We start from the raw sequence: 22,776 nt of genomic DNA, 5'->3' as shown, positions 1-22,776 counted from the left end.
AGGGGAGATAGCTGCTCTGACGTCAGAGCTGGCAGAGCTGCAGGCAAAGGATGCGCGGCCACTTTACAGCCAAACCCTTCTTTTACACCGAAAGTTTTAACTAGCTCCTTTCAGTCGAGGATGTTCTCCCTCGAGGGTTTTTTTCCCCCCCGCCTCATAGCAACGACGCGGAGGAGGCGTCTCACTGACTCTGCCCAGTACGCGCGTTATCTCAATATGTTTTACGTACGGCAGACATCAGACGAACACAGCAGCTGTTTGTTTACTACAGAGAGCGCTCCCAAGGTGCGGCTCTTTCAAAGCAGTGGCTGTCCCACTGGCTGTGCGAGGCTATCACCCAAGCCTATAGCACGGAGGGAGTGGAACCCCCTCAGGGCATCCGGGCACACTCTACGAGAGCGCTATCAGTCAGCGGCACTTTTTAGGGGCATGGTGGTGGCTGACATCTGCACATCTGCACACTGACATCCGGTTAATCCGCTTTTATCTGCGCAATATGTCTGAGTCTTCCGCTGTTGATGTGTTTTTGCTGCTGTCCCCATCCCTCCTGCACTTGGGTGGCTGTGAGGAATGCGAATGTTCTGCAGTTATTAGTCATGATCAGACATGGGCCTTACAATCAATATTAGGCCAATGCATAATCATGACAGGTTTTTATCAAAATAATATATTATTTGGTACATTAAACTGGTTCAGTGCAAATAGGAAGAGCAGTTCTATGGTCGCGCAACTGTGATATACAGTAACTGTGGACGTAATAGAGGCCCGTGCAGGGCACAAGGGCGCGAAAGAAATCTTCACGACTGCGCATGTGCGAAGGGATTAACCCAATAGCGACAGCTCTTAGAGGGCTATGCCTATACGAAATAGAACAGGAAAACCACAAGACACCTTTGACACCTTTACAATACGTAACTATCGTTAAGACATTTTGACATGTCTTGCAGGAAAACCACAGTTGTCTTTAATAACACTGATAATTGCATTCAGTTTAGGTATAAAGTTCCATATTGCCTCCTGGGACACTTGCAGTAAATGCAACAGGGCCATCCTTAGTATTATTAATGAACTCCTCCTGCTATGACAAGCCAAATGTCGGTATGGTGTGCAAAAAGGGTGTTAATTCAAATCACTGTAGCACAACATACCAGAGTACTACAAGTCATAGTAGTCAAGCATTTGATTCCCTGAAAAAAAGATTAGTTCATTTGGGGCGATAGACTGCCTATGTTTCTAAATTTCTGTGTTTAAAAAATTCATACAATCCATGCAAAGGAAGGTCACCTTATGAATCTGCTGTCAAGGAGAGCTTTTTTACAGGAGAGCTTTTTGTAAGCTAAACACCAGCTGGCAGTGTTGGACCTTAGCAGTGGAATTAGGATTAATTAAACACTGCAGGTTTATATGTTAGAGGGATGAAAGGTAGGCACACTATACAAGGGCCTGTAAAACTGTAGTAAAAAGCTACACTGGTAGACAGCAAACATTTTCTGTTGCTGCCTAATTCTGTGTAAATGCTCAGCAGATGTTCTGCAAACCCCAGTGCTAACAAACACCGCTCTAAATCCATCCACTGACAAAGAATTAGCTCAGGAAAGACACTTACAAACAAACACCTGGGGTAGCCTAGGAGAGGAAGCCGTTGTCACTTGACCAGTGTCAGAAGTAACACAGCCAAAGAATATCCAGAGAGAGAGAGAGAGAGAGAGAGAGAGAGAGAGAGAGAGAGAGAGTTGTTTGTGTTACAAAAGCTTTTGAGGTATTGACAGTAAAATGGTACAGAAAAATCTACATATTGATTTCTTGGTGTTTGAACATATAGTTCAAACACCAAAAAATCAATATGTAGATTTTTTTCAGAAACAAATAACAGTTTTATGAGCATAGAACATCAAACATCATTCTTTAAACATTGCTGAAAGCTGTGAACAGGGACAGCAAAGTCAACAAAACAACCTTTACATCAGAAACATAGCATAAATAATTCTCTTGACACTAACAAAATGTAAAGGCAGGTCCCTCAATAGCTAACAAGCAGCGGCCCCTTAAGCACTAAAAGCTCTTCAGTTTTAGAACACAGAGAGAGGTCCCAAAGCCCACATCCACTAACCGAACATAGACTATCAACATTGCCAAGATTGACAGAGAACTATAGCATTTAGCTGGCAGACATTGGCTCCCATGCTAACAAAGACTACTTAAGTATTTAACAAGAGGTACGTCCCAATGCTTAAGTCTACTGTAGTATTTAACAGCAGCACACTCCCCAGGCAAACAGAATAGCATTTAACACGGCGCAGAGCCCCCAACCTAGCATAGCTTAGCTCAGACTAGTGAAGCATTTGGTCTCACCACTAACTCAGACAAGCATGTAATGGACGGCAGAGCAGCCATAGACTGACGAAGCGCACAGCATTACGACACAACCTCAGAATGTAATATGTGACTGGCATGTCTCCTGACACTTGAAAATACATTTTCCACTTACTTTTTCCCCCATACAAAAGTTTAAAGAGTCTTATGTTATTTTGCTATTTTGAGTTATCGAGCGCACCCAGTCATAGTGGACCTGCTGTAGAGGCTAGCATTGTAAAAGTGTGATAGAGAAGTACTGAAGGACTGTACATTTCTGACTGTGGCAAATACAGTGGTGGATTCAGAGTTTTTATGGCCATTAATTGCAATGAGAAAAAAGTCTTCCTCCACACTAAAAGGTTTTGTAAAAAAAATGCTCAAAGCAGAATATCCCAAACACAAATTAAGTGTCTAGATGAGGGGTTACGGGTGCAAAAGAAATATGCCGTAAGAATTTGAATTGAATCTTAAAAGCAACTGAACCATCTATCTTGGTTTATGTGGTCTGAATTCTTTCCAAAGGGTAACTTCTAACTTCAGATATAAAATGCAATTGTGCATGCTATCATTAATCTGAGCTTCTTGTTTGGATTATATGACTGACAGAACACAATGTATACTGTAGGACAGAGGTCCGATCAATTTTATTTAGGCTTACATGTTCTTGGTAGCCCAAATGTTCAAGTTCTTGAAATTGCACGACTCAAAATAACCAATTGAACATTTTAAAGAGAGGAATTCACACCACATAAATTTAAATAGATGGTTCTCAAGGTGAAATATTTTAATGCTATAAATTCATTGCTATTAAAATGTCAGCATTAACTATATAATAAGTGGTTAAATTGGTTAAAATAAAATTGTTCAGTTGATTATTGGATTCCGATCCTTATGGCCTTGTTTTTGCCTCCATAGAGAAAAGAATAGTTCACCTCTCATCGAGACACTTAATTTGTGTCTGAAATGTGCAGCCCTGAGCATTTGTTTTTGCAAAACATTGAAGTGCAATACAGTACCAGTGTAATTTTACTCTTTTCCCATTGACATTGTAACGGCCATAAAAACTCTGAACCCACCACTGCATTTGCCACAGTCAGAAACAAATGCACTCCATTCTACCACAGGTTTGCCTTAATTATCTCAGGGAAGTCATAAACTCACATTTGTTTTCAAAAATCCATTAAAAACTGCTCGCAGACATATTGCTGCTTTGAAGAATGTACAGCCATCCATCATGCCCATGTAATATAATTCTTTCCTGGCAGCGTGTCAGTCCAGATTCTTTACAGTTTTGTCTGCATTTTTAGTGTTGCAAAAACCATTTATCAGTTACTAATACATGACAAGATTGAACCAGGTAAGATATCTCTTCCCCAAAAAAACAACATCACATAACCTTCTTATTTGATCTTATCTGGGAGTTTGTTATATGTAATACTGAGGCTGCTCATATTTTAGGTTTTCATCTAATACCTGAGACATTAAGCTTCAGTTGGATCAAAGCAGTTTCTTTTCAATAAGTAGTGATTGATTCATTATCTAATGATTAGTGAGTATTATATATATAGTTAAGTAACAGGAACCCAGATGGTCAGCTAATTTCCCTCTAAATTCTTGCCGTTTCTTCGAATTGGTCTATTGTAGTAAAATGTGGATACAAAACATATATTCATGTATTTTTTGTGCCAAGTTTTGATCATTCACAATGTACAGTATAACACTAATAATGTTAATGCCGGCAAAAATACCTCTGCTAATTAAATCCATGCTTTAACGTTACTTTATAACCATCAAGCCACTAAGCCTGTTTGGAAATCAATACCTCTGCTGAAGTGTTAAATTCGTAAATGATAATAATGAGACGAGACAGCACACTATTATGCGGTAATGTTTAATAAATAATAATAATGCATGTTATTTTAATTGTAATATTTTGTGAGTAACTGAATCTGCAATGTAACAAGTCACAACATGTTTTGAACGAGTATTGCATTAGTTTAATGAAAAGGGGAAAAGTATAAATATACAATTATTACTGTAGAGTACAAATGTGTCAGACACTGACAAAGAAGGAGTAAAAATATGCAAGTGAAACAGACTAATTTTTAGGTTGAGACTGTGAAGCTCAAACAGGCTCTTACAACATTTTGATTTCATTAGCATTAACTTTCTAATGCAGATGTTCTTAGGAAGAGGATTGTTCCTAATTGGGACTGTAAAGCAAGCTGACTAGTTGTTTTTTTATTCTGCAGATTAATCCAAATGTAAACCCTAATGCTGATCAAATAACTGCTCAGGATAAAATATTTGATATTGTAATGTATTGATAAATAACTACACACACAAGGAGACATGCTTTTTCAGCTGCGTTGAAAAAACATTCTGTGTGTTCCTAAAATGTATCCATCAACTACGCCTGGTAAATCAAGAGCCATACTTTTTAGTGCTGACTCTTTCACATATGGTGCTGCATCAGCGTGCAAAGACTCAACTAGAATATTGTAAAGAAAAGACGATAATTATTTGGCTGAGGAAAGAGAAAAAATCAACTACTAGCAGTACTTCGACAAAGCACATTGTAAAGGATGGCAGAAGTGCGCTTGCCAAAGACCGGCAGTTGAATGTGTCTCCTGAGTGGTAGATGATGGTTGTGTGCATGGTTGGCCCTGCCTATCCAAGTGTCAGAATGCTGCTCACGGCAGAGGCTAATCACAACACCTGTTTAGAAGAGATTACAGCAGGATCCGAGTGCTGAAAGGCCTCTGCTTTATTAAAACTGAAGTGTCTGTCCAGGCTGTGACATAAGCACACACACACACACACACATACATCTGTGTGACAAAAAAAGAATAGGATGTGTGTCTACATATGGTGTGTGTGTGTGTGTGTGTGTGTGTGTGTGTGTGTGTGTGTGTGTGTGTGTGTGTGTGTGTGTGTGTTGCCGCTGCAGTTTGAGTCATAATAACTGATTGACTTATAGCGTTTCAGAGAGAAAGAGATGTTAATGTTATTTCATCCCCCTACATGGAAAATTAATGACACAGCCAACCCTATTCCTCCCTCAGTTTCTCTCTTCCCCCAGCAGTGAATGAATTTAGCTCAAGAACTGAGCAAGACCCTGCATCTTTCTCCCTCCTCTGTCAGCCTTCATTGGCAAATGAAAGTATTGCAAGCTTGATATTTATAGCTGACGTGCCTTCCCACTCTCTCTCTCTCTCTCTCTCTCTCTCTCTCTCTCTCTCTCTCTCTCTCTCTCTCTCGATCTCTCTCAACCCACTGATGGTGACTCTGTTGGACTTTGGAAACCTTAGGCCTGGTGTAAAAATGGCAGCAAGCGGTGAGTCAGCCCATCCCAGTTGACTACCTCAGCTTTGTTGATTGCTGGACCATGCTAAGCAGGCCAAGTGCCTCAGGTATGAGAACAGGACAGCCAGTCGGGGTTGGGGTCAGGGCACTTGTCCAGTGCCACTGCAAAACAAAAAGATCTGGCTGGTGTAGGAATACCACAAGCCATAAGATTAGTTAGTCAATTCACAGTGTGTTGGACTTTTAGCTTTTAGAAAAGAGCTGCAGGCCCTGCTGAATACTAAAACATTGTTTTATCCCCGTTTTGGTTAAAATTACATTAGCCTAGTGTTTCTTAAGTGAGTTGTTGACAGCAGATTCATAATGTTTACTAAATACCACAGAATAAGTTTATACAATGATGCAGGTATCCAGAGGGCATGTTGGTTGGGTGCAGGGTGGATTCTGGGAGGAATGCTGGAAAATGGTGAAGGGGTTTTGCAGAGATTGTTTGCGGGGAAAGGAGGGGGTTAGACAAATCCCTAATTCTGCAGAGGAAAGAAAAATGGTAGCTGAAGGGGGATTCATTCATTATATATAAGCCTTACTCAGGTCTGTGTAAGCCTTTTTATACCAAAAACACTCCCACAACACTATTGTGTACACGCTCTTGCTTTCTGAAACACATGAAAATCTTGTTGTTACATTTAGTTAAACCAGCAACAGGCTAACGCACGTTAATCCTCTCTCTTCCAGCCTCTGCTGAGTTTGCTCCCATGTTTTGCCAGTTTAATACCACCACTGGTCTCCACTATTCCCCAACTCCCCCTTCTCCTTCCCTCTCCAATCCAGCCACTTGTTCTCATCGCTTTTGTTCACACGACAGTCACCATCCACTGTTACAATGACAAATCAATGGTCAGTCTACAGATGGGAGCAGATTCATTTCTCCCTAGCGCAAACGCATGCATGCACGCACACACGCCTCTCCCTCTGGCATTCCACCACACTGGTAATGGATAGGTGTTAATGTGCTGCATGGTTGAGTGCACGCAGGCAGATGTGTGTATGCACGTATGTGTGTGTGTGTGTGTGTGTGTGTGTGTGTGTGTGTGTGTGTGTGTGTGTGTGTGTGTGTGTGTGGCCAACGTGTCAAAGATCAGATAAGTAAATCTATTTCCTTAACTAATTAAAGGAAGGCAGTACTCCCCAAGGAAAAGAGAGCGTACTGAATGTCAGGGCACTGTGTGTTAGAAGTGATAACCACACACACAAACACACACATAATACTTCTGCATGCACCCACACGTGCACAGACACACTCGCAAATGCACAAATTACTTTTGGCGGTGTGTATATTATCTCTGTTGTGCATATGTGGGGAGGGTTGTATTTGTCTGTGTGTGTGTGTCTATCAGTGTATGTGCAAAGTTGCTAAGTGTCCATTGGGGGAGCTGGAGCAGCTACATGGCAGATGCTTAAAGCCAGTGGCTATTAGACAGCAGAGCAGAGATAATAGGCTACGGCTGCCATTACCTACTACGCCCTATTAGCCAGTACCCAACCTGGAGACAAACAGACAGACACACAAACAGGGCAAATCTGTACGTGTGCATATGTATTTTTATGTCTGAATCTGTGGGTGTGTGCATAAACGCGCTCTATTGGGCAGCACACGCTTGGAGAGATAGATGAGAAAAGAAGGGAGGAGACAGGAGCGATAGAGGAAGAATAGAGGGGCTAATTTACCAGGCCTCCTATTAGTGAGACAGATCTTTTCCAGATGGGGAGGGAGGGTAGGAGAGGTAAGACAAGACTCGGCGAACTGGAGGAAGTAGAGGAAGTGCTAACACATTCAGAAAACAAAAGTGCATTACAGTCCATGTAAGCAAGAAGATGAGCTGAGAGTTGACAGGGAGAGCGGAGGGGAGGAGGGTAGGCTGGAGAGAGTGACAGAGAGAGAAAGAGAAAGGAGAGAGAGAGAGAGAGAGAGAGAGAGAGAGAGAGAGAGAGAGAGAGAGAGAGAGAGAGAGAGATATGCGAGAAAACCCCTATGTGTGACATTCAATAAAAAGAAACGAGAAAAACCTTAGTTCCAATATCTGACTGTCTGCGGATGACATTTCCTTGTGTGCATGCATGTGCTGAGGAGAGTGCGAGTATGACACACATCACATGCTGGCTCTCTATATCCATCTGTCTATCCATCCACCCCTCCTTCCATCCTTCTGTCACCAGCCGGTTTGATGCTGCAGCTCTCAATGCAGACTTTGCCAACGTGGCTGCTCCTGCTCGAGTGGAGAGCTGTGCAGATCACGATAGGTGGAGGCTTATCGAGTTATATTACTATCTTTATTCAAGAGTGCATTATTTCAATTTGAGAGCATTTCTCAGTGATAATACGTTCAGATTTCTTGCTCTCACACTCAAATAGTCACTGCTCGCGCTTGGATTTGTTCTGCTTGTGCTCAAACTTTCTGCTTGGACTCAGATATGTTGTTTGGACAGATTTCCTGCCCTCAGCTTTGAACCTTCTCCTCGCACTCAGGCTGATTCTGTTCGCTTGCAAATGTTCTAGGTTATAACCCTATCAAAATTCAACAACCAATAGAATGTCAGCTGTAGTGTTGACCAATGAAATGATCCCTGCCCCGTTGAGGCTGCGTTCACTTTACGTTAGAACGTCTGTTGAGGGCGGCTGCTCTGTAACCAAGTTTATTTACCCCCGCGCCGTCCATTGCTTTATTATAAGTATATGTCAACAATGTGCACAGAATGGTCGACGCACTTTCACCTGTACCCGTCAGGAAACGGGAGAAAGCTTTGAAGTGGAACGTATGAAGTTATGTCCACAACTACGAGGGTGAGTAACATAACTTAAGCACCTAGCTAGCTAGCATATGGCGCTAGCATATAGCCTAGCTTGATGTCCATAAACAAATAGATTTTCTTTATTGTTTAGCTAGATTGAACGACATATGACGGACAGTATGTGTATATGTGATGACCCCACTTTGTATTTTTTCCTCGTTTGGTTAACCTTGTTCCTGGGGATTTGGCTAATTTCATGTTAGAGCCAGTAGTAAAAACTAAACTGTAATATAACTGAAAGAACACAAGAAACTGGATTGTTTGTGTCAGTTTCTGCTTCACTGTTGTGTGTTGTTCATCAGAATTTAGTCTTCATTCCTTCATATAACAATCTGAAAATGAGGAATTCATATCAGTTTGTTAAGTACAATTTAACCACTATAATAAAACAGATCTAGAAATGATATGCTTTCTTATTTGCTCCTTAAATAGCAGTTATTTGTTTAATAAATACAAAGCAAACTGAACTGAAAAAACAAGTATTTTGTTTGTTTATTTCTCTTCTTCCAGGTGTGACTGAAGTATTCCTGTGTGCATGGACCAGTGTTGTTCCAGTCAGTACATTACTCACCTGTGTGCAGAGGACAGGCAGCAGTGGCGCAAGTCTGATAATAATGTAATTGTAAAAAAAAAAAAAAAAATGTAATAGTAAAATCATGTTACATACACTTATCATTTGTTTCTTGCTTAAATTCACAGGGTGCACAACCAGGCCTGGGAGAGAAAATTACTGATGTCCACAAAACCAAATCAGAGGTATGATAGTAATGATGTTAAAGAAAGCTATGGACACCTAATATCTTATGTGTTGATGTCTATGAATTTGTCTTTAATAGGAGCACACTATACAAAGACAACAGTGGAGAGTTGCTGGATCTGTCTGTCCTCAAAGTGCCAGAGATCTACAAGGACTTCACACGTTTCTACACCATCACCTGCATAATCCAAGTGATAAGAGAGAACTGTTGTTCTCTGTTTACATGAATAGGTGCCTGTAATGTCTGCCAATATATTCAATCAATTCAATAAATGTTGATAAGTATCACTGATATGTCTTAAATCATTGTAGTTTTTCAGAGCAATAAGATACAGATTAAAACCATGTTCATATTTGCAACAAATTAAAACCCTGATCAAGGCAAATTTTCATTTTCTATAACATTTATAAAAAAAACAGTACAATTAAATTGACCAGAGCTGACACTTGGTAAATGGCTTTAATTTACCTTGTCAAAACAATGAGTAATTCATAACAAATTGCACAATATTTGACACAAAACCTTAAAAGTGTATGGTTCATACTATGGTGAAGCAGTACAATTTGCCTATAGGATTTACTGTAGCAGGAACATTGATATTGGCAAACAGATGACCCAGGTTCAGGTGAGTTTGTGAGCAGGGTTATGAATAAAGATAAGCCTAGTGTTCACAAGAGGGATGATTCAGGTATTGCAACACAAATTAAGAATAATTCAATTAAATAGGAGGTTTATACAACTAGTAGAAGATGAATTAACTATACAAGAGCAATTAAGGTAAAGTTATGAGGTAGTGGCAAGCTAAAGTGACATAATCAATAGCATGGAGTCAAGTCAACAGTGTACACCAGAATAATATATACTGTGATTAAGTAATGATTCTTACTGTTGTCTGTACTAATATAACAAAACAAAAAAATAATATAGTGTATGATGCAGTATGGAGAACAACCAAGTCCCATATGAACCCAAGAGACTTTTAGTGCAGCTGTTGATGATGTTCACTACAAACAAAACTTGCAGATGGATGTAGTCTGTAGCCAGCCGTACAGTAGGTAGATCTGGAGCAGATGGTTGTAGTCTGTAGCCAGCCGTACAGTAGGTAGATCTGGAGCAGATGGTTGTAGTCTGTAGCCAGCCGTACAGTAGGTAGATCTGGAGCAGCAGGGTGAATTCTAGCTATCATGGGTTGGTGATATGACACACACAGATCAACAGTGGTCGAGCCCCTCAGCCCCACCTGGATGAAAAGAAAGTAAAACTAAATACTTGTTTTTTCAGTTCAGTTTGCTTTGTATTTATTAAACAAATAACTGCTATTTAAGGAGCAAATAAGAAAGCATATCATTTCTAGATCTGTTTTATTATAGTGGTTAAATTGTACTTAACAAACTGATATGAATTCCTCATTTTCAGACTAATGTTATATGAAGGAATGAAGACTAAATTCTGATGAACAACACACAACAGTGATGCAGAAACTGACACCAACAATCCAGTTTCTTGTGTTCTTTCAGTTATATTACAGTTTAGTTTTTACTACTGGCTCTAACATGAAATTAGCCAAATCCCCAGGAACAAGGTTAACCAAACGAGGAAAAAATACAAAGTGGGGTCATCACATATACACATACTGTCCGTCATATGTCGTTCAATCTAGCTAAACAATAAAGAAAATCTATTTGTTTATGGACATCAAGCTAGGCTATATGCTAGCGCCATATGCTAGCTAGCTAGGTGCTTAAGTTATGTTACTCACCCTCGTAGTTGTGGACATAACTTCATACGTCCCACTTCAAAGCTTTCTCCCGTTTCCTGACGGGTACAGGTGAAAGTGCGTCGACCATTCTGTGCACATTGTTGACATATACTTATAATAAAGCAATGGACGGCGCGGGGGTAAATAAACTTGGTTACAGAGCAGCCGCCCTCAACAGACGTTCTAACGTAAAGTGAACGCAGCCTCAACGGGGCAGGGATCATTTCATTGGTCAACACTACAGCTGACATTCTATTGGTTGTTGAATTTTGATAGGGTTATAACCTAGAACATTTGCAAGCGAACAGAATCAGCCTGAGTGCGAGGAGAAGGTTCAAAGCTGAGAGCAGGAAATCTGTCCAAACAACAACATATCTGAGTCCAAGCAGAAAGTTTGAGCACAAGCAGAGCAAATCCAAGCGCGAGCAGTGGCTATTTGAGTGTGAGAGCAAGAAATCTGAACGTATTATCACTGAGAAATGCTATCAAATTGAAATAATGTACTCTTGAATAAAGATAGTAATATAACTCCATAGAGGCTCTGGTGCTGGTGACTGGGGGGTTACTCTAAAAGAGCAGGGAGTAGGGAGAGTGTATTGGGGGGGGGGGTTTAGTGATGACGAAGATGATGATAATGATGATCAGGCACTGTTCTCTGTTCACTTTAACATTTCCTCCTCTCCTCCCTCCCTCTGCTATCTGCCTCCCTCTCCACTCCCTTCCTGCTCAACACACTTTACAGAAGTTTGAGCCACTGGGAGATCATTAGCACAGGATCAAACCCCAACACTCACTGTCCACACACATGGAAACACACACACTCGCTGGCAAAAACACACAAAGCGCACACACACACTTACAGTAGAGATGAATACACAGACCACACACACCCACACACAAACAAGAAATGGGGGCACACAGAAGAGCACTGCAGCTTAAAATCCACAACACAGAGGGAGACAGTGTGTTGCTGTGTGTGTGTGTGTGTGTGTGTGTGTGTGTGTGTGTGTGTGTGTGTGTGTGTGTGCGAGTGTGTGTGTGTGTGTGTGTGTGTGTGTGTGTGTGTGTGTGCGAGTGTGTGTATGCGTGTGCGCGCGAGCGTGTGTGTGTGTGTGTGTGTGTGTGTGTGTGTGTGGATTGGGGAGGAACATCGTCAAGCAGTCTGGTGAGATTTGGGGAAGAGAGAGGATTGACTGAGCACTAGTTCTCTTTTGAAGAGGGACAAAAACCAACTGAACAACCTAATCTGAAACACTGAAAATACACATTTCCTTCAACAGACTTGACAGACGTGTGTGCACACATTTCGCCACATGCACATAAACTGAACAGTCGCCCACAGATCACAAGCCCATTCAATGACTCCGAGCAGCCTCTCTCCTACACTCTTTCTAGCACACAAATAAAGGAAAAGTTGTATTCACACAAATGCATGCAGAACATATATCCTTCTCTCTCGCTCTCTAGACAAATGCATTCATGCATGCACGTACATGCGCACATGCACCGCAGCACCTAGACATGCAGAGACACACACACACACACACACACACACACACACACACACACACACACACACACACAGTCAGTCTCTCCATCAGGAGTGTGTTGAATAATTCAGTCTAAGGGAAGTACACAAGACTGTTAGGAGTGTATTCAGCGCTGGCCTGAGGGCTGGCCTCTGCTTTAAAAGCATGATGTCACTGCCAGCCTTCTCCTCTTGTCCCTTTCCTCACTCTTTTTATCCGTTGCATGTACCACCATCCCGCCCTCACTGTCATTTACTGGTTCAATTTGGCTTTAATGGAACATTTGATGCTTAATTGAGTCCAAAAACCATGATGTGTGTATCCAACCAAGCATGTGTGCACAGAAATTAAAATGAAAAAGTGTTTAAAGTTTAAACAGTATTAGGTGTTGCCATGCATTATAAAGTGTATTTCAACAATCCACTCAGAGTCAGACTGGCCACATTTTTTTTCTTTCTACTCTATCCACTTCTGTCTCTCCCAATTTCTCCCTCATTCGTTCCAACTCATCCCTTTTTTCAGTTCTCTCTCCTTCCCTTTCTTTCTCCAGGTTTGCCAGCTGTTCCGCTGAGCCACCGAAGCCTCTCTCAGATGTAGGTCACTCTCTCAATTAAGGCAATTAGCAGCAGCCGGGCGAGACTGAGAACGGCCTGCAAGAATAGGCCTGCATCACATGGCTAGCACTTAACACTCCACTTGGCACCAGCATTGGCCCTGCCTAGCGCTAATCTGCCAGTATTGGTGCTAGGTAAGTATTTACTTGCACTAGCACTAAATTGGTCCATGCAGAAGAACAGAGCCATGCTTTTCAAACAATGACACTATTTAAACTGGATTAGTTTTACTCGGTGCGTGATTTCACGGATGATTTATACAGGATAAAGAATATCTGCTTATAGCCCCGATGTGAAATGTCCTGATTATCGCTGGTCTGTCACAAAAGCACAACTTAAAAAACAAACAAAAAAATCCCCAGAAAATTCAACACTGCACCAGAGAAGGAGACACTTAAACCTAACAGAGTTGGTGCTTGTTGTTGAGGTCAAGAATCGTACCGCCTCCAGTACATGGGTAATGACAATCTGCTGGCTGCCACACAAGGAAACCCATTATCGAGATTATAGTGGTGTCACATCTGAGTTGGTTGTTCAACAGATTATTTTTCTTCTTTTCATACTAATAAAAACACTTGCTCCACCAATACCAGTAAATACACTATTGGCTCTGATTATTTTGTTACACATACTGTTCCCAAATGTCAAGAATGAACTTCAACAAAACAGACAAGATACATCTGTACAGGATAAAAACCATATTAAAAACCATATTCTAATAACTACAATGTCAGAATCTCTTGCCGTAAAACTAATCAAATGTGAAGATAATCTATTGAAGCTAGTTAGACATGTGATGTAAGCATCAGCAGTGTGCTGATCTGTAATGCAATCTTTTAGGATGTGTCAAGCTTGTAGCACCGTGGGCCATCATTAACCGGCTGCAGTGACATAGGCCTCTCTCAGATTACTCTAATCCAAATCTTCTACTAGCTAGCCTCGTACCAATAACAGCTGATTAATACTGGTCTGGAGAACAATGTTCTAGGACGCATCACCATCAGCGAGCCCAGCAACACCTCTGGCCATCATTAAACTACTACAGCGAGGTAGGCCATTTAGTTCCATATTGCTAATTTGCTCTGCACACACACACACACACACACACACACACACACACACACACACACACACACACACACACAGACACACACACACACACACACACACACACACACACACACACACACACACACACACACACACACACACACACACAGAGTGCAATTAATAATGGTTTTATTTTGTTTACGACATCATAAGAATAAGTAACATTCACCCAATATGACTGAGAAACGTCAGCTATCTTTATTTTTGAACTTCACATTTAACAGACCCATCTTTCAAGAAATTAGATGCATAGAGAATATACTGTATATATGGTGGAGGATATACATGAAGCTGATTGGGAATTTTCATGAATAGGGTTAGACCCAGACCCAGACCATTTAGGTTATTTCAAGCTGTTATCTCCTGTCAGGTGCCTGATATTCCAAATGCTTGTGTTAAATTTATGTAGAAAAAAATGCACATAAATATATTGTTAATTACAATGTCTATAGCTACAGTGATTTTGGAAGATGGCCGCTGAATGTAAATGTAGGAAAAATTTCTCGAAGAGAAGTCAAAGTATTATTGTTACACCAGTTTGTACACATCTGTTGTGAATTTAGGCTTAGTCACTATAGCATGAGCCATGTCATTGGTAAAGAAGTTCTTCTTCAAGCCAAACTGTATACCTGTAATCTACCCAGATGACTTTGTTATTACTTTGCAGCCATTATTGTTCTTGGGAGGATAATTGCACTGTTCTGAAGAACATACCTGCTATACAGTACAGTATTGTCAAAGGAAAAGACAAGACCTAACATTTCAATATGTTGCATATTAGTGCTTCTATGAGAATATTACAATTTGTAGCTGGTGCCTTGAGTCTTTTTTCAATTGTCACTGTTTTGAGATCATTAAAGAGTGAGTTTTATTATTGTGTCACAATGTTGACTTAGTTATTTGGAGATATTGTGGCAGCAGGTCGCCAGTGGGGTGGGGGTTTGTTATTCAATAAATGAAAGACTAAATTGTGTTTTTTTATTTGAACTTTTCTCTCTTTTTGACACAATTATTTCTGTCAATGTTCGTTTGATCAGACTGAAAACGTGCTCTCATCTCCGTATTTAAACGATTAGCCTCGCCACTTCTGATTTCCAATGAGGTCGGAAAACGCGTTGTTTAACCTAGATCTATTTAAGCATAACCTAGCCCTTAACATCTTTCATGCCGATCTAAGAAACCAGCAGATTAAAGTTGAGAGTTGTTATTGAAGTCTACGCACAACAACCTGTATGTCTGCCTTCAAATATATGAGGCAAGGTGACGGTGAAGTCTGTGTCTCTTTGTAAATGTATGTTCATTCATAAATGTAAAAGTCTGTTAGAATTATCTGTGTGCATTTAAGCAAAATGGGTGAGCTGCTGCAGTATCTTTACACTATTAATCATCTTCCCTATGACTAATGCTGATGGTGTCATACAAGTACTGCCTAAGACAGGCCATCTCATGACCCCCCACACACACACACACACACACACACACACACACACACACACACACACACACACACACACACACACACACACACACACACACACACAGAGAAGGGTTCATACTGTACATCTTCACATCCATTTCTCTCTCACACTTGTGCTTTCTCTCTCTCATCCTCTCGAATCCCCTAATACTTAACTGTTACCATATATGGTTCAATTATTCTACAAGCCCTCTCAATCGCCTCTCTCTCTCTCCCCACAGTTCTTTTCTCTTCACTCTCTCTTCCGCTTGAACATCTAGTATAACTCTGATCAACTGTGTTTCTCCATCCTTCCCTTTCTCTCTCTGTCTTCCCCCATGCGTCCCCCACTCCTCCCCCTGTCTCCTTTAGCATCTCTTTCTCTGATTTTATTGCCTCCCTCGTCCTATCTCTTTCTCTCTCTCCCTCTCTGATCTGCTCTGAGAGTGTTATTTATACAGCAACAACCCACGCAGAGTAGAGCAGAGCAGAACAGAGCAGTGAAGGGAGTTTGACTTGCCAAAGTGGGCATCACCTCACAAACACAAACTCTTCTCTCCTTTACTCCATCTATCCTTACACCACTCTGTTTCTTCACCTCATCACAACTTCGCTGTTCATACTTTCTTATTGAGGCTGTGCACAAAATATTTAATAGTTCATCAAACATCCGTTGCAAATCCACGGCATAGGGGATAAAAAATGAAAATATTAAACAAACTAGATTCAACACGGAATGTTAAACATCCTGTACTAATTATTTAATATGAAAGGAACTGGAATGTATAGTCTCATAAAATGTTATTTTTAACAATATTATTCTTATTATCATAAGGGGATTAACAGAAAGGTTGTTAATGAAAGCGTCGGTCATGTTATTTAAAAAAAAAAAAATGCTTGTCTGTTTTCTGTAGCACATTTTCCTGATTTGGATATTAAATAGCACAGTATGTGAAGTGACATCTCCCAGAAAGCCAGAGCTTCTTCTCCTGTCACCAACATTCACTTTGGGAGTGCGTGTTAAGCGGGGCGGGAAACGGGGGTTAACAGTAACACATTTCCAACTAGAAATGCGTCAAGTTATTGGTTGCATTTGAAGCAGGAAGTTTTACATCCAATCACAGTAATGATGCACAATAATCAGACGATACACAGGCGATTTAGTAATATCCCTGCTGTTGTGGTCTTGACCGGTCTTGAAATAAAATCCTGAGTCATCTTCATCCAAGACCAAGTCTAGACCGAGTAAAAATGTGGTTGATTCAGAGACGAGACAGAGACCTTCAAAAAGTGGTCTTGAGAGCAAGACCGGTCTCCAATACTACAACACTGATACAAGGACCAAAAGACTTTGATTATAGGCTATGCCTATGGTACCCAATACTCCTGTACTGTATCACCACGCAGAAGATCCGGTGTTGCCCATTGCGCCTCCGTCCAATATCCCAGGTGGTGAGGCCACAAGACAGCGGCATCCTGTTGCTTCTTCAGGCTGTGCTCAGACAGGCTATGGGGGTTATTCGAACAGCAGGCGCCAGGAGTACAGCTTGGCTACAAGCTCCACTCCCCAACCTGGCTCCAAGAGTGGGCGCCAGTCTCCCCATTAATATGCACTAACTGTCATAATTACTGAATATAAAATTCCACCAACACGATTTGGAAAAGACTAATTTAATATATAAAACTAAAACTGAGCCCCACTCACACATATGTGTGTGTGTGTGTGTGTGTGTGTGTGTGTGTGTGTGTGTGTGTGTGTGTGTCATGTAATAATTAGTGATGTCCAATTATTTGCAATGAAAAGATTTGCTTATTGCTATGGAAAGGGTATAGAGGATCTAATGAATACATCAGATGGATTCACTAATTAGCTGCACACTCACAGCTCGAAGGCAGCTAAGGTGATATCAGCTGCTGCGGGGTGACTATGAAACCTCACCATGCCAAACTATTGACTTTAATGGGAAGAGATATCTATAAATTATCCTAGAGAGAATGATCTTCTTCTGAAGTATCGTGATACTTCCTTGCATTTCGAGATCGGCGCTAAGCTTGATATTGTGCACGATCCATGACTTGTCATTTCAACTCTCTCTGCACTGTAAGCTGCAGACTTGATAAAATGTCACAGGGGACACAATACCAGAGATTGGGAAAGAGCTTGGTTGTTTGGTTGATTGGAAATGCTGCACATAAAGAACTCGGCTCTCCATGGCATGTAATTGGACATCACTGCTGCATGAAATGCTACGTTAACAAATCTATCACTCTACTTCCATTTTTCTATCTCATTGTATACCTGCACTTGCCTCTCTATTATCTCTCTCTCTCTCGCTCTCTCTCTCTCACTCTCTCTCTCTCTCTCTCTCAGGACCAGCTGGTCTGGCTCTGAGGGAGACAGAAACTTCTTAACATGGAGGAAAAGGAGTGGAACTGACACCAACATGGTATGCCTCTGACACAAGCTTCACTCAAATCTCCTTACTCTCCACCTTTTCTTTGTCTATTTCCCTCTCCAACCTTCTCTCCCTCTCTTCCCCTCCATACCTCGCTCCCAGTAGAACACGTGAAGCACATGGATAGTGAAAGCATTGAAGCATGTTCCTATGCTCTTAGCACATATGGCTGCCTGTCTATAGATGGGGGTGAGAAACACTACTATGCATGTATGCAAGTGTAACAAATTATTTTATCTGTCTTTTATGTAGAGAGGCATAACGCTTATCTGTGTAACTACTTATGTCAATATTATGTATGGTTGTGTAACTACACATGTCATCCAGCTGATTTAATAGTGAACTGATTCTTAATTTGCAACCACAACAACTTGCTGGGTTGTAACATCCAACATGTGTTTGTTCAGGTGTTCTGTGAAATATGTGGTGATGATTGATTTTACGTTTTAGTTTTTTTTTATTTAGCCTTTGTTTATACAGTGTCAGATGAGCATACATGCACAGTTAACATTTTCACTGGGAAAAAAAATAGTAACAAGGAACGACTGAAAGAAAGAACAGAATAATAGAGAGTAAAGATTGTATATCCTCAATAAAAGCAGATCCAGGCACACAAAGAATGATTATTGACAACTGTCATTGATATAATTGATTAAAATCTTATTATTTAATCTGCGACTACAGTTTAGAAAAAAACATCTAAAAAAATCCCACTCTTCCTCAGCATTTTGCACTTGTTTGCACTTGAGAGATGATTGATGTGAGTCACTGAAGTGGCGATAGCTACTGGTCCCTCAGGTCCTGCAACTTTGTCGTGTCAACACGTTCCCAACTATGATTGATTGGGTTGTATGCCTGTTGCAGTAATTGGCTTATTAGACAATTGAAAAGTTAGGAGGTAGTAGTGTACCTATAGGGAGTATTTGCTCTGGAGAATGCCTCCCTTTGTTCATATACCAATTACAGTGAGTTAGTGTATCAGCAGAAGCTCTGCTGAAGTATCAAAAATCACAGAACTTTTAGCCTGCTATACCTATCTTTGTTTCAGGTAGTTACAAGATACTCAGGTAGTCAATACTTAGATCCCCCTGCAGGCAGTGTCTGCTGAAATGAGCGATAAAAGCACAGGTTTATTACACCCTGTGGTTTTAAATCCATCGAGTACAATCCTAATGCTTGATTAGTTGCTTGTCATGCTTTCCTACGGAAGAAAGAATAAGTTGCCTGTCTGCAAAATCATTCATTTTCATTGGGGTAAAAGTACTTCAACACAGTGATAAACAGTTAACAGGCTTGCTGCTATAGTTTTCTTGTAAACAAAAGTTATGTTTTCATTTAGTGTTCCTCTCCAAAACACAACCTTTCTATCCTTGAGGCCTAACACACTTATTGAGTATATTTCCAACCTCATAAAACATTCACAAAGCCAATTTTAAAGCCAGTTTTAAATTGACAAATGATATTTTCTTGCCAGCAGTCTTTTTCTTCATTGCCTTTAGCTGGCACATTGCAATTTTTTCTTTGCGCGTTTCCGACACCAACTGCTGCTAAGCGGCATAGTGTGAAACATTGCCTGCGTTTAATTTATCAGCCTATCCATCATGAAGAGATGGGTAACCAGTAATCTGACTGTGTGAATGTGAATATTAGTTAAGACAAATAGTGGTAACCTTAATGTGCTTCTCACTAAGCAAGTTAGCTAACCATCTCACCCACACAGATATAATCTTTAAACCTCTCCCCAACAATAATACACACTATCACCCATAATACTATAGTCTCACTTTGCCAGACTTTCCTTCATAGCGCTGCGGAGGAGGGTCTGGCTAGTCCACACAGCATTCCGGGATAGGAGAAAAACGTACTCTGGTTTATTGGCATTTCTTTAAACCAATCGCAATCTTCTTGGGCGGTGCTAAGCGCCTGACAGAGCCACGGTGCCTCTGCAAAATAACCTTGGGAAGGAACATGTGTACGTTCAAAGGTTGTTTTAGTCGTGCAACAGAAAACTCAGATTGGACAGATAGTCTAGCTAGCTGTCTGGATTTACCCTGCAAACCTTACCAAGAAAGCGAAAGGAGACAGACATCCAGCCGAAAAGAGTGAAATCCGGCAGAATTCCCGGCAATCCTGGAAGTGGAACGTCGTGGATATAGACTACCATCATACTGACAAAATCAGCAAGCAATTGATTACTTAATAAATCAAAACCAACTAACTTATGCATCAGTCTGCAACAGAATCATTGCATCCTCCAGGGTTAAGGGAATCTTGTTGGGGTGTCATGGCGGCTCAGTATATTTCAGCCTTATAGTTATAAGAATCTTGGTTCCATTCACGGTCTTGGTCCATTTTGTGTTGGTTTCTACGTTTTCTTCATGTTCATGTAGATTAGCCTTTTTGTTTTGTCCCACATGCCAAAGATATGAAAGTCATGTGGACTGCCGTCTAGACTGTTTCATATGACTGTCAGTGTGTGTGAGTTAACTCTAAGCTGTTAGAATGAATGAATAAATGGCAAAAGGTATATTAAATTATCACCGTTTATTATATATTTGGTTGTAATGGTTTGTCTTGACTTGTCTTCCCACATCACTGTCTAACAACTTGGGATAAACAGCAATACCCACACTGACGCTTTGTTCGAATGCTGATTTTTATCTGCAATATTGAGCACATGTCTGCACAAAAACAAATGTTCCTCAACCTAATCACAGAGAATATATTCAAACAATAAAGCTGAAATTGAAATCCTACATTATTAGTAACATTTTGAATGTAAATCAGACAATGCAGACAAACACTGCCATGAACAACAGTCCTGTTTATCAGGGAAGGGACACTTTAATTATACAGCAGATGTTTACATTATTAATGTAGATGATATTTTTCTGTACCTATGTTTACTGTTTATTAGTATGTTTCCATAAAATATGAATATTGCATAGAGACATATAAATAGATTTTTAATAAAAACATCTAATTACAGAAAACTACCTCCATTCTGCTGTGATGACGATAGATGATAATAAGAAAAAGGCTCTCTGGTCTTCACAGGAACTTTGCTCATCATCATACACATTGTTGTCATCATTATCGTCATCACTGTCATCATCATCTTTAACATCACTATCATTATTATCACAATCAACAACTGAGGCTTAGAAATAAGAGATAATCCATGTTGAAGACTCAGTCTACTGTGACATAAAAGGCTATTAAGTTCTTTGTTCTGATGTGTCAGTGGAACGTAATCAGCAATGCTGGTTTTCTGCTGGGAGGAAGTTCTCACTAAATTCCCAAACTTAATTAACAGAGCAGATTTTTTTTATATGAGCAGATGAAAGGGACAATCCCAGTATAACAGAATATTTCAATAATCTACGCAAAGCAACAATAAAGATTCTGATGACAAATTTGGAAAATCAAGGCCTCCATGTGACATGAATCAAGGGCTCTAGAGGAACCAAAGTCTAAAGGAGGAAAAAAAAAACATTCAGAAACTCAATTACAAACAACAAAACATTAGTCCTGCAATGCCAGAACTTACACACCACATATGTGCTGTGGCAGTGCAGGAGAAAGATGAAGAAAAGCCAACATGGAAATGTGGTCTACCTTTCAGGACACATTTGCAAGCCTGGCAGCAATGTACTATTCTAGCAGCATGGAGGACACGGAGGACAGGCCGCTCCATATGTGCAAGGAGTTACAGTTATCCGTTGGGGATATTTAAAATGCACTGGCCTAAGAACTGGAGACTGGCTGCAGATGTTGTGCTGTAGATGCTTACGCCTCCTAAAAAGGTTTGATGGGTCAAATGAGGACGCATTTCCTCAAGAGGATCAATAAAGTGTAAATTTAAGTCCCCCTCTGCTCAAAAATGTGTTTTGCTTTTACCTCATTCGGATATTTGACCTTCACTGTGCAGAATGACGTATGTGCAAAGATTACACACTAGAAGGCTGTTTTCAGATTCATCTGCTGAAGGTTTCTCAGTGATCACCTTAAATCTGAGTTTAAGTTGTGTTCATACGAGCAGGACTTTTGTGACATCACAACTTGGAAGCCAATCATGGTCCAATATGCAACATACATATACAGAAGTGTGATGTGGAAACTAGAATGGAAAATGAAACTGTATTTGCATATTCATAGATTCTGGATTTTACAATGAGGGAGAGAAGGAGTAGACATCTACTAAGACTTCTTAACTTTTTTGTGGAAAACCCATATCAAACTCAAATTATTATTCAAATGGGAGTATTTATTTGTTATTCATTCATGCCTGGAGGGGATCTTTAAAGATATCAATGCGTTTGTATAGATCAGAGAATCAGATATAATCTTAAACAACAGCTTCCGTTACTCAGTCAAGCTTTTTGAAACATAGAGATGTTATCCTTAATTTTTCTAAATGAATATATTGTTATAACATGTAGTCTGTATGTTTTTACCATAGACAGCACAACAGATCAGTTGTTAGTCTCTTCACAGGAAGACATTTTTTGTCTTTGTTGGAGAGTGGCTGCCCACTCATCCGGAATAGTCAGGTCAAATGCAGAGGACAAATCCCCCCAATG

General features: G+C 40.4%; 1 protein-coding gene and 1 long non-coding RNA gene across 2 annotated transcripts in view; one reads left to right on the top strand and one right to left on the bottom strand.

The window, feature by feature from the left end:
• Positions 1-22,776, bottom strand: part of grin2ab (glutamate receptor, ionotropic, N-methyl D-aspartate 2A, b) — a 107,107-nt gene that overhangs the window by 33,999 nt on the left and 50,332 nt on the right. The gene's annotated exons all lie outside the window — the stretch shown is intronic.
• LOC144534441 (uncharacterized) lies at positions 8,311-9,267 on the top strand. Its single transcript, XR_013503549.1, has 3 exons — positions 8,311-8,503; positions 9,022-9,127; positions 9,211-9,267. It is a non-coding gene; the product is annotated as an uncharacterized LOC144534441 (long non-coding RNA).

Source organism: Sander vitreus, chromosome 2 (genome assembly GCF_031162955.1).
Source record: "Sander vitreus isolate 19-12246 chromosome 2, sanVit1, whole genome shotgun sequence".
Lineage (NCBI taxonomy): Eukaryota > Metazoa > Chordata > Actinopteri > Perciformes > Percidae > Sander > Sander vitreus.
Note: the sequence above shows the minus strand (reverse complement) of the source record. Positions and strands in the feature narration are given on the sequence as shown.